The sequence below is a fragment of the Pyxicephalus adspersus genome, chromosome 1 (assembly GCF_032062135.1).
Source record: "Pyxicephalus adspersus chromosome 1, UCB_Pads_2.0, whole genome shotgun sequence".
Lineage (NCBI taxonomy): Eukaryota > Metazoa > Chordata > Amphibia > Anura > Pyxicephalidae > Pyxicephalus > Pyxicephalus adspersus.
In genome coordinates this window covers 137,606,354-137,619,066 of record NC_092858.1, presented here as the reverse complement: position 1 = coordinate 137,619,066, position 12,713 = coordinate 137,606,354, and positions in this window count along the sequence as shown.

Below are 12,713 nucleotides of genomic sequence, written 5' to 3'. Positions count from 1 at the left end.
AGCCATTACTGAATCAAGAGGCATCTTAGTAAATACTTTAAGATGTGTATTTTCTAAGATACTTTAGGCTTGCAGAATTAGTATTGATATATAATTAAACTGTAAAAGCTCGATTGGTATAACCAATTCTTCTTTAAAACCAAGTGGAAATGGCAAACAAGCCAAAATTTTTCCTGAATAACATTATTTCCAAAAGGCAACACTAATTCATGAGTATGAATTTCCAAAGTAAATCTTTGACAATTGGCTAAATACATTACAAGAGATTTGCTCAAAGCTGTTGAAACTGAAGTTCAGTGTTTCTGAAGATACAATATTGTACTTTTTTAAAAAAAAAATCCTCTCCTGGAGTTCATTTCATTGGGTTTATTACTAGAAGGATTACAAGCAGTATGAAGGAGGTCTTGATTCCATGACATAGAGCTTTAATTAGACCCAATTTACTATACTGTGTACAGTTTTAAAAACATATTAAGAAGATAGTCCAACACAAGCAATGTAAAAAAGGAACACACACTGTGCGCTGAGGTTACATAGGCACATAGTAGGTCAGGTTGAAAAAAGACATAAGTCCTTCAAGTTCAACCACTAGGGAAATTAACATATCCCAGATATTAAACCCTATGGACATAGTTGATCAAGAGGAAGGCAAAAAAAACCCTGGTACAATTTACTTCAACATGGGAAAAAAATATTTCCTGATTCCATGAGGCAGTTGGATGTTCCCTGGACCAACACTCTCTGTTAGGTCTGAGTAACAAAATATATCAAGATAAACTGAGTTTCCTAATAAGTACAGACTTGAGAAAAATGGAAAGGTGAGCCATAGTGTTTTGTCTTATTTAATACATTGGTTGAGCAATACAGATTTTTTTCCCAAGCACCAGACATTGCATTGACTACAAATGGCCATAGGAATTATCATTTTTCAAGATATTTAAGTTAAAGGATGAAAACAAGTTAGAATGACATTTACAGCAGATATTTCTTCTTAGAGGTAACTATGCATTTCATGTTCCATAACTTTTACCAAGGCTGTAGAATTAATAGCAGATATTCACATGTTGCACACGAGGTCAACTTTAAATTGAAAAAATATAGGATAAGAATGAAAAATGTCTTGCAAGTCCATAGCTGTCTTTTTTAACAGGGTCTCTAGCAAAAAATATTTTTCATAGTCAAAAGTTAATAAAAAGACTTTCAGGTAGTTATAATGACCTCTTCTAACCTGTAAATTTTAGACTTACTCCACAGTTTTTGAATATTACATGTACCGTGCTTCTTGAATTATATTTTTAGCTAGATACACATACAAGAATTTTAAAAGCTTTCCATAATATTTTGTTGATTAGGTATGTATTTGCTGCATTTTTGTGTTATTTCGTATGTAAAATTTGAAAAAAAATATTGCAAACCCACAGTAATCAGGAAAAAAGGGAGGCCTGAATACAGGCGAGTGAAAAGTGGGTAGGTGAAAGGCTAGCATGACTAGGAGGAGCAAGGATGAAAATGGGTCAGGTCAAAGGCTAGGATTGGTTGAAGGGAGAGAAGGGTGGACAGAGGAAGGAGTAAAAAGGAGGAGAGGACAAAAGTGGGGGATCAGATTAGGTGTGGTGAAATGGGAGAAAATTTATGCCTGCCGTCCCTATGGAGAGGATCATTTTTGGGAAGCTTAATGTCCTCGGGACGGTAATTGTAGGGTGTGGGGACCCAATTTAGGTATAGTATCATCCTGGAGAAAATATGAAACAATAAAAAATGATGTTGAATTGTAGTGTGTGGGGGTGAGGTTGGTAAGTGATGTAGTCCCAGAGATGGTGTAGCACAGCTGGGAACAACAACACTATAAAGGAGGAGCAGTCCCCATGGCAGTTTTGGTTGTTAGTGGGAATGCCTTGAGGACCTGCAACCTGGGACTGTGATGGTTACTGTATTTAACAAAAGTATGTTATTTGGTAACTTATCGGCTGTTTAGGCTATTTAATCCAGAGATCTGTCATGTATTTTATTCAGGTAAGATAAGAAATTGGGCTTTGCGGGAAACACAGATTCTCCCATCATAGTCTATCCTCTTTAGTCTCCGAGAGGTTTAATAAATCAGGCCCAATACCTCTAAATGCTGTGTTCTCCTAAACTAAACTAACCATTGTTCTATACATTTTTTATGAACAGCGCTACCCACAGCACTGAACTCAAAGATAAAGCTTTCAGTGCTCATAAATAAATAAAATGGGAAACAAACCATCTTGACCTTATTATGAACTTTTAAGGTCAATAAAGGTGAAAGGGAATTGAAGAATAATTTCTTCCTACTGCCTATAGATACAGAAGTGAATGAGGGCTTGTTTAATGTACTCTTGTTCAGAACATGTAAATATTTTTCTGGGCACAGGGTCACTTTAGGAATTTGCATCCAGCTGAACATTTACATATAATATTTGGTATTGACAGAAATGTAAAAACTAAGTTTTTCTTAATACTTCAATGTTTCCAATAATAATAATGCAAAAATGAAGCTGCTAGTCTATGCCCAGGGCATTAGAGAAGCTAAAGCCTATATCAATAAAAATGTACAGTTTGTATACAATATACAAAATATACTTGAATTTTCTTGGGCTATTCAACTGAAGTTGCTTTTGTTTGACTATTATTTAATGTGTTTGCAAAATGTAATCTTTACTGGCAATGTGTAATAATATATACTCCTTTTCATAGACAAAACAATTACAAGGAAAAGCAGCAATCTACCCAATGCCATTATTGAAATGCATGCTTTGGGACTCTTCGCCAAAGGAGTAGGTTTTTGTACCATAAATCAATGTAGAAACCTTACATTAGGGAGCAGCCACAAAATTGGTTCTGAAGATATTATTTGTCAGCTGAAACATAAAATGAATTTGCCAGAGATATAAGTTGCACTGCCTTATGCAAATGGATGGGGATTTCCTTCTATGTGCTCTGTGGTTTGCTCAGGGTACAGTTTTCCCTAATTTAACTCAGAATTTTCTGTTTTCCAGTACATCATTTTACTTGTCTTCATCCTTGCCGAGGCACTGTTGATTTGTAAAAGCCTCTAGCTCTGTTTTCCTGCTAACAGCTGAGGATGTGCTGTCTCATCTGCTCTGTTTCAAGACATCAGGAGATTATTGGGAATAGCTTAAGGGGAGCTTAACTATTGAAAAACACACACGACTGAGGCATCTAAGGGTGTTGTTTTGTTGGGAAATAACCCTTGCTGTTATTGGTCAATAGTTACACAAGTAGTTAATTACATTGGTCAACAAACATGTTCTTGCCACGCAGATTAAAGTCATTCTAGGGTATACTTGATGCACAGATTCCAAATATGGTATTCGTTTTGCTAGATTGGCTCTAATTTTTGAAATAATAACTTCAATAATACCCTAATAGAAAACCAATAAACATGAAAATTAAGCAAAATTAAATTGGATATGCCTACGTATACATAATTCAATTTTTTAAATACTTAATGTTAATATATTCTATATTCAGTATATTTACAGAACTAATCACAAAGTCATTGAAAAACTCTGTATGATTTCCTTTTATGCTGATGATCAGGACAATCACATTGAAGGCTCCAGAAGTAATCTGCCATCATGTGTCTATCCCATCTGCCCTGATACCTTTCTTCCATCACCTTTATATCCTGGTGGAACCTCTCCCCTTGTTACCAAGATTTTCTGGAAATTATTGCAAATGGCTATGGAGATAGTTTACCTTTATGCTCATAGTAGCACCATAAATTTTTAAAGTTTAAGAGCAAGTTTTGTACTAGTTCTTCATAATTTTGTGCTTTATGGTTACCCAAGAAGTTCTTGACAACCATGACATAGCTATGCCAGGCAGAAGCTTCAGTATCAGTCAAGTAACTTGTGAATTTGAATCTTTTTTCAGTTTCCGAATCTGGGGTCCATCAAAGATTCCTGCTTTTAATTTTTCACTACAATAGAAAATGTTTGCTAATCATAAATGTCATCAGATTGCACATGTTGAATTTTAAACAGGTGTATACATGCATTTGTGTTATGTTATATATGGCAGTTTCAAAGGTCCATTTGAATGAAGATAAAGACACTAGATTATGTAAAAGCAATGGTATGCCTTCATCAGCCTTATGTGCAGTAACAGATACTTTTTTCTTTCATGGATGTTCACTGCTGACTGCAAAAAAGTAATTGTGACAATGAATAAGGTGAAATTAGACAACTAGATATAGACCTCCATATCTAGTGCCATGCAGAATCTGAACCAAGATTGAAAACATCTGCAAACTAATAGCAGATGATTTTTAAGAAATCTGTTTCAGGTTTGCTGGATCACTCAGCTTCTCCCATGATAATCTATCTTCTCCAGTTTCAGAGAGCTTTCATAAATCTGGCCCAATGCCTTTGAATTGCCTTTGATCCTCTAAACCAGTCTGTAGGAATGTACCATGAAGCGTTGTTGACATTTCAGCTAATTGCAAACTGGAACTTAAGAGTGTAAACTTTTTTCTTTTTCACTATTATGGATCTCAACTCGATGAACTTTTTCTCCTTATGTTTCCCCTTATGTAACAAAAAGTAGGTAAAAAAGTGATATCAAACTTCGGTTAACTTGGAACAACTTATTTTAAGTATTTGCAGTAATACCGTATTGCATTGTAGAAGTGAAATGGTAGTTTAATGATAAGGTGTGAAAACATCTCAAGTGAGAAAACTCAGAAGAAAGGTTTATGAAATTAAGGTCACAGAAACTTGACATAGCAATTTTAAGAGAAATAATAGGATAAGAAACTAAAACCTAATAACATTGGGTAGACCAAAGCAATTTTCCAAGTAGTGGACCATTCTCACTTAAAATGTTATCTGATGAAAATACTCATGGGGCAATACCAATATGTTTGCTCAAAAATGTTTGCTTTGTCAAAAAAGTTTTTTTGATAAAATTGATATCTCAAATTTTGCCTGCACATCCCTGTTTGGTTTGCAAAATAAATGCTAGTGATTACAGTTAGGCATGAATTCCTTTTTTTTCAAGATACCCTGTTATATGCTTGGGTTTTTAAAGTAAAAACATGATTACCTTATTCTCTATCATTTAATTTGCAAAATAAACCAACAAATGCTGGTTACAAGGCTAAATGTAAGAATTGACACTATACAGAGAAGTAAGAAATAAGTGTCTGCCAGTGTGTAGGAAGAACAGATGAACAACTAAACTTCATTTTAGAATGTGCCAGATATTGGTAAAACATTTACATATAATATTTACATATTCATAAACACACATATGATGCTGTCAATCAGGAAAATATGGTGTAGTTTGCATGAAATATAGAATGCAACTGAACTGGTGAAAATGGTTGACTGAATCTAAAAATAAAAAAAAAAAGATTATTCTGGACCCCCTTATAGAAAGAGGAGACAGAAACAATGAGATATTATCCCTACAATTATGTTTAATTTCATCCAAGCATACATATTGAGGAAGATAACAGATAACCCTAAAGGCATTATAAAAGAACAGTGCAGCAGAGAGCCCAGTTTATATGAATGATATTGTGTTGTTAAGAATAAATTAAACTTAATAGAAGCTTTCCAATATTTTTAGTGGCCTTTTAAATGCAACCTACCTGCATATCATGGTGGAAAAGGTAACGCATACAGACAACAACACACAGCAACAGGATATACTTTCATCAGTGAAGCTGGGTGATCCCACAAACTTGGAATTGATCTGACCAGGACTGAGAACTGCTAACAAATAGTAAATCACATTTAGGAAATCTATTCCAGGTTTGCTGGATCACCCAGCTTCATCAATGAAAGTGTATACTGTCCAGCCTTGGAGAGATTTAAATAATCGGGGCCATTGTCTAATATGAATGGTCCCCAAGAATCATGGGAACGGAAGATATTTTTGGATTTGATTAGGAATATCACCATTGGAAGCTATAAGAAAGTATGGGTTCTATGAGAAAGGAAGATAAATGTTTCTCTGGATATACAGTGCTATTCTTTGGGCAGAAACGGGCACGAAAAGAAGTAGGAGTGAAACACTAAAGTGATTAATTATTTCATACAAAAATTTAGAGAAGAGCTGATTGTCAGAAAACTGAAACTGAAAACACTGAAAAGATTAGAATTAATACAATTGGAGTTAATACCACATAGGGACTCCAGAACTTTCAAAAAGAGGATGTTAGTGTGTTGTCTAATTAAAGTAGAAATGTATTATTGTTGAAAAAAATTATTATTATAAAATAATATTATAATTATATTATAAAATATTATTATTATAAAAATTTTAGTAGATAACATTTTAGTTAGGCATGTCATTTGGAGAGCAGACTAACTTATAAGGAATGAATGAACTGAAGTTACATCATCCATGCAAATCAAAATTCCCAACATGGCCTTCTGTCTTCAAGAAGAGTAGAAGGAAAAGTTGGTGGTGCCCTGTGACAGAACAGGTACAGGTAAGTATTGCCGGTTTAGTTCTGCATTAGGGGGATTGCAGGGTAGTACTGCTTTCATCAGAGCTTGCTTTGATCAAGAGGTTAACTTGGGCACCTTCAAGTATTCAGAATGATGTTGGTTCTGCTATAAAATACTTTGCATCTTTTGTTGCATAGTTGGAGGGTTATGGCTGTAGGAGCCTTCCATTTTTTAAAAAAAAGATCTGATTGTCATCCTGTAAAAAATAAAAAATATTTGCATCCACTGGAATGATGCTGACTCTTCCTCTCCCGCTTCTCCTGTCATTGTTCCTCAAGGCTCAGTCTTTGGACCTCACATGTTTTTTCTTTAAACTTTTTCCCTTGGCAAACACATATCCATTTTGGCCTACAATACCATTTGTATGCTGGTGACACTCACTTTACTAGTCCTTTTCAGACTTGTCTGTGTCCTGGATAATGACCCTTTCTCTAATAATTAATGGCCCGATAATGTATTCCTAAAAGTGAAACTTTAGTTTTGCGTTAAACTTGGAACCATCCGCTTTTAAAGCATCAAAGGCACAAAGACCCTAAGCAGAATAATATAAGTATATTTAGACACCATGTCCCTAACTTACCCAAACTGTAATACATATGAAACATTTTCAGGTTAGTAGTTATGGGGTCTACAAGGAAGAGTTACCTTTATTGATTTTAAAAAAATGAATGCAGAATAAGAGCTCTCTACAGTATAAATTGTGGCCAACCCCACACAAACTTTCAAAATTTAATTCATCAACTTGATAGTATTTTAAAATACATTCTTGTTCCTGAAGAAGTGGCCAAGCTGAAGTTGCTGTAAATGTTGAGTGAATATTGTCGCTTTTTACAACCTTATGGACTTCATAGCAATTTCCCTGGCTGCCATAATTCTGTAAAGCTAAGTATTTCTTTGTTTTCTTTGTTTTCCTGTTTTATTTCTATTTTTCATTGTCACCCTGTGGTTTCTAATGAGAAAAAGAAACTGCACCCTCTTTGAATTGTAAGCTTTAATGTATTAGGAAAGAAAAAACAAAGATCTAATCCTTAGCTGGTTCAAAAAATAGGCATTACAACCTCAGATAAACAATAGCACATGTAGTTTTACACCATGGCATTTTTTAATACTCAACTAAGAGAAACACTAAGTCAAAATACAGAAACAGTGTTAGAAGAAGTATTTACAACTTCATCAATTCCCTAAGAATCAAGAGTGTGGGTAACAACTAATATATGCTCAGAAAAGAGTTAGGACCAGTAGGGACCACAGCTGAGCCCACAGAATACATATGTGGGCTCACTGCATGTCTGAAATGGCTCTAAATTAGAAACATGCTAAAGAAATGGAAAAAAAATGAAACTTTATGTTATATCTTTTTTTGGCTCTCAAACCTCAAGAGGAAATCACGTGAATTTTGTTCTAGATTGTCTTATATTTTGCATCAGAGGAATAACTCTGGTTAGCACACCTTGTTTTTATCAAAAGCATAGCTTTAACGTTTTTATGTCAGATTAGGTTTTTTGTACAATCTACATTTATAGATTTTAATTTTTATAAACATTTTCATTGAACAAAAAAAATGAAAATTAATATTTCTCTAAAAGGACTCAGTTTATACTCCACACAGCTTCACCTAAACAGAGTAGGTTGGAAGGAAAGTGGTTATTTTAACTATTTTTCCCTTTCAGTTCTAAATATAAATGTAAGCTTGAGCTGCTAAGCTCTGTAAAACAAAACAGACCATTAAGGATTCCCCAGTAAATGTCAAGGAATCATCTGTGGTGTTCTTATCTAAGAAGGCATCTGGGCCCCAGCCATATTACGTACAGCTACATTGGCTCTACGGATACATACTTTTGTTGTTCATATATGTGAAATTGATTGACTTAGTTTGCTGACCTTGTTTGCCTTTACTTTGCTAATACTCCATCTGACCTTGGCTATGTTTTTTTGACTGTTCTATTGTACTTGATTGACATTTTGTTCTGGTTACCACAAAAACACAGATGACATAAATCTTTGGTAGCACTTCACAACTACTCAACCATCTTAGATTTTAACACCAACTCCTACGGGGTACATATGAACTTTAGTCTTCCCATCAACCTAGTTCCACATGTTCTAGCTCACCCTATCTGGAGTGTAGCTCCTTGTTAAGACCAAATAAACCAACATTTAATTTTATAGATACACCAAAGGAGTGATCATGTGGTCTAAACTAAGACACAGCCCTCAGAGTAAATGACCTATAACTATGCCCAAGACCTGAAATAGAATATAGTGTATATATTTGTATTGACTAGATGAAAATGTAATAACCACAAGTTATTTTTGTACTCTTTTATATCATAAACAAATAGAAGGAAGAACAAAGAAGCACTGTATGTTCCCACTAATTGATCCTAACCTTCTAAATACTATAATCTTTACTAAATAAATTTGGAACAAAATTGAATTTTTAAGAACTTCTTTTTATTTAGTCCTTTATTTACTCCTTTTTTACTGCATAGTCTAACTGCCAGCATGACTCATCTCCACAAGATATGCTCTTTATTTTATTTTGGCAATATTACAGACAGACAAAATCCTTTTTACATTCTCAAAGCTCTGAACTAAATTTACCATTCCTTTTAAAGCTTTCTTTAGGTTTTTACATACTAGACATTTTGCCCAATCGTTTACTAAATATTGGTCTTTTCAGATTCTACATGGTTTGAAATGATTTGTAATGATGAAACTTCATGAAAAAGTCTAATTTCAGACATATTCAGTTTTCAATCTCTTTGCATATGTATCTCTTTCCTATGCATTCATATATCTGAGACTACAGGCAAGGAATTTCTGTCTCAACCTGGCAAATTATTTGATCATAAGCTCATAGAAGCAAATGAACACTTTATATGGAAAACCAATTCAAATTGTTCACACTGACTGTATCGCATGCTAGAGTTGTAAAAGCTTGAACCATAATAATTGCTGGATAGGCAAGGTGTCTACTCTTATCCTATACCTATATTTTATGCCTTAAAGACTCTAAGACTTTCTTAATTTCATCCCTTGTCTATAAATACATGTTATCAATCAATATAGAATACTTTGGGCCCGATTTTCTAAATCACTTTAAGTGATAGACTATTTGGGAGAAGCTGTGTGATCCTAGAATGGATTTGGTGTAGACTGCATATTACAAAAGACAAAAGTTTTTAAAAAATCCATTACAGTACCTCCATGGTAGTCTATTTTCTCCACTCTTGGAGAACTTTAATAAATCAGGCGCTTTATTGGAGAGAGTTTTCTTTTTTTTCTATTTTATTAACAATGTTTTGACAGACAAATGCATGGATAGGGTTTTCAATAGAGTCGCCCCACCAATGTATTTCATTATTACCTCATGTTCCTCATGTTGTACTAATGTGACCTTTGTCTCAGGATTACATTTAGATTGCATTTTACTTAACCCAAGAGTAGGGGGAAAATGGTCACGTGAAAATAGGCAGCACTTACATATTCTTACATTTTGTACATATTTAAAGTATGTTGGCAATTTATGTTATTTATATCTATAATACAAGTATTGGGTAGAAGTAATACGTTCTTTCTCCGATTATTTCTAGTATTAGAAGTTATCTGCTCTAGCATTTTCTAAAATGTTGCACAGATGTTTAGCATATTCTACAGTCTGAATAAGACATTAGAGGATTTTACTGACCTTCAAAAGCTTCTCAGAAAATTGCTTCCAATTACTTTGCTATTTCCAACTTGAAATATTTGTATTTGAATTAGGATTTTAATCAGGCATAATAAATTGCCAAATTCAATGTTTAATCCAAATCAGTTGTGAAGTACATAAATTTACCAGGAGAAAAAAACTAGAGTACTCAGAATACCTGAGAAATATACAATTTAAGTTTCATTAATATATAATTTTACATTACATAATTAAACAAATGTATTTTTCTTTGACTTTTTTAAAACTTTGTCTAATTCATTTATTTTTGGCTAGTAGAAATAAATATTACTAGGTTAAAAAAAACCTGTGAACTGCAAAACAAACAAACAAGCCATGCTCTCCATGGAACATCTACAGAGAGGCTGACATAGTGCACTTTTGAGTAACTAACAATGCCCCTAACTTAAGTTAAGATGAGATCCATAAAGTTTTAAAACTCCAGCAAGACGCTTTGGGGATGATTGATTAAACTGATAGATCATGTTCCCCAGACAGTCTCTGGACTCCAGTGCAATCTGCAGTCCTTTATATACAGGGGAATACTTAGGAGGTTTATTATTGCAACTAGGGCTCATAACTTTTCCTTCCTGAAGAAGCACATTTTGCGAAACACATTGAAAGATAGAAAAACACATTAGACTGTAATGTATAGTGTTGGTACATGTATGTTTTAATATTTTTATGAATATGTTTGTGAATGTCCATTGACGAAAAGTGCCTTAAAAATCTCAAACAAGGCTTGTTTGTATGTTTTGTAGTATTGGTGATATTGGATATGGCACCATACTTTTGCTAGGTCCATTTGCTAATCTATAAAAAAACTCTATTGGTGTTAGGGCTGTGCCCCTTGGCAGGTTATGCAGTATTACCTGGGGTGCAGAGTGTTTGCCAGTCTTTACCAGAGCACCCCACAAAGGATGATAGGCCAGTGACCCTAATGGCCACTGGACTGCTTTGCTGTGGGAGAACACCAGGTTGCGGTCCCTAGGCTCTTCCACCAGGGGCGAGCGGGACAGAGGGCTCCGGTGTACAAACAGCGCAGATCAGGTACTCAGATGACAGCAGGAGGTACAGTCCATGCAGACTGATGGACACAGCAGGCAGCAGACAAGGTCAGGTAACAGGTCGAGGTCAGGGGAGGTGGCAGGCAAGGTCAGGTCAGGACAGGCAGTGAACAAAGCAGAGTCAGGTAACGGGCCAAGGTAAGGACAGGCAGTGGAAAAAGCAGAGTCAGGTAACAGGTGGAGGTCAAACACAGAGAGACCAAACAAACGACTAGCTGGCAGAGGCAGGAAATGCACTGAGGATCAAGCAACTAGAGCCTGGAGTCAGGGAGGTATAAATACAGCTAGCAGCCAATAGCAGGACAGGGTTGGAAATAGTAATTACTTTGCTCATTGGCTGCTGGCATTTCCTGAAATACCCTTCAGCTGAGCACAGCTTCAGGGAAAGTGCAGGGGATGCTAAAAAAAAGTACATCTTTGCACAGCTAAAGGGAAGCTGAGGATGCTGCAGGCTTCCGGACAGATGATCTGCGGCGGAGTGGTAACAATTGCCATCTAAATTATATAGATACATAGCAAAAGATAGAGACAGAACATGAAGAGCTAAAACTGTTTAGATTTAATTATCAGAGTTTGTAAGTCTTCTATAGGTTTAAGAAACAAGGAACCAAAAAAGAGGTAAATATTTCAGAATATAGTATAGTCCAGTCCTTACTAAAGAGCAGTTACTGACCACAAAAGATAAGGCTTCTCATTACTTATGGGATTGTGTCACATTCTTGTATTAGCTCACTGTCAGCCTAAACTTCTCTAACCACCATCAAACTCTTTCCTTTTTTACATTCTTCTTCTCCGGGAATGGTAGAAGAGATGGGTGTCCAGGTATTTCTAGGTACCTCCTCTATTAACCCAAAATTTTCATTCGGTACATTCTCAAATATTGCATTCAATCTATTTTATCTCCCTTGAGAATCTTTTTTTTAGAAAATGAAATGCAGTCAAAATAATACTAGCCAAGAAAAAGGAGTAGGGCAGGACTTTTGCTTTATATTTCTGTACATTTACTGACGAACAGGTTTTATTGAAGAATGTTAAAAGATTAAAGTGCAAAGTGATAATGTTGTAGAAAGATTGATCCTGAAACCAGGTTCTTACCCATTGACCACATGCCATTACTGAATTAAAGTTTTAGCAGTTAGTTCTGCCAGAATCCAACTAAATATGTATGTGACAGACGAACTGTGTAGAAAGATATTTGACCTCAACAAATTTCTACAGCAAGATTTTTGTGGGTTTCCTACCATGAGTCTTTTTTTCAAATCCCACAAAAATTTAATAAGAATCAAATCAGGGCATGGCTAGTCCATAACTTTGCTTTTCTTATTTTAGGAATATTCCCTGGTGAGTTATCTAAATAGTTGAGTGGATAGAGATAGTTGATTTAACGACTGCAAGCTTCAAAGGCTATAAAACAACAACAAAACAACAAAGAAC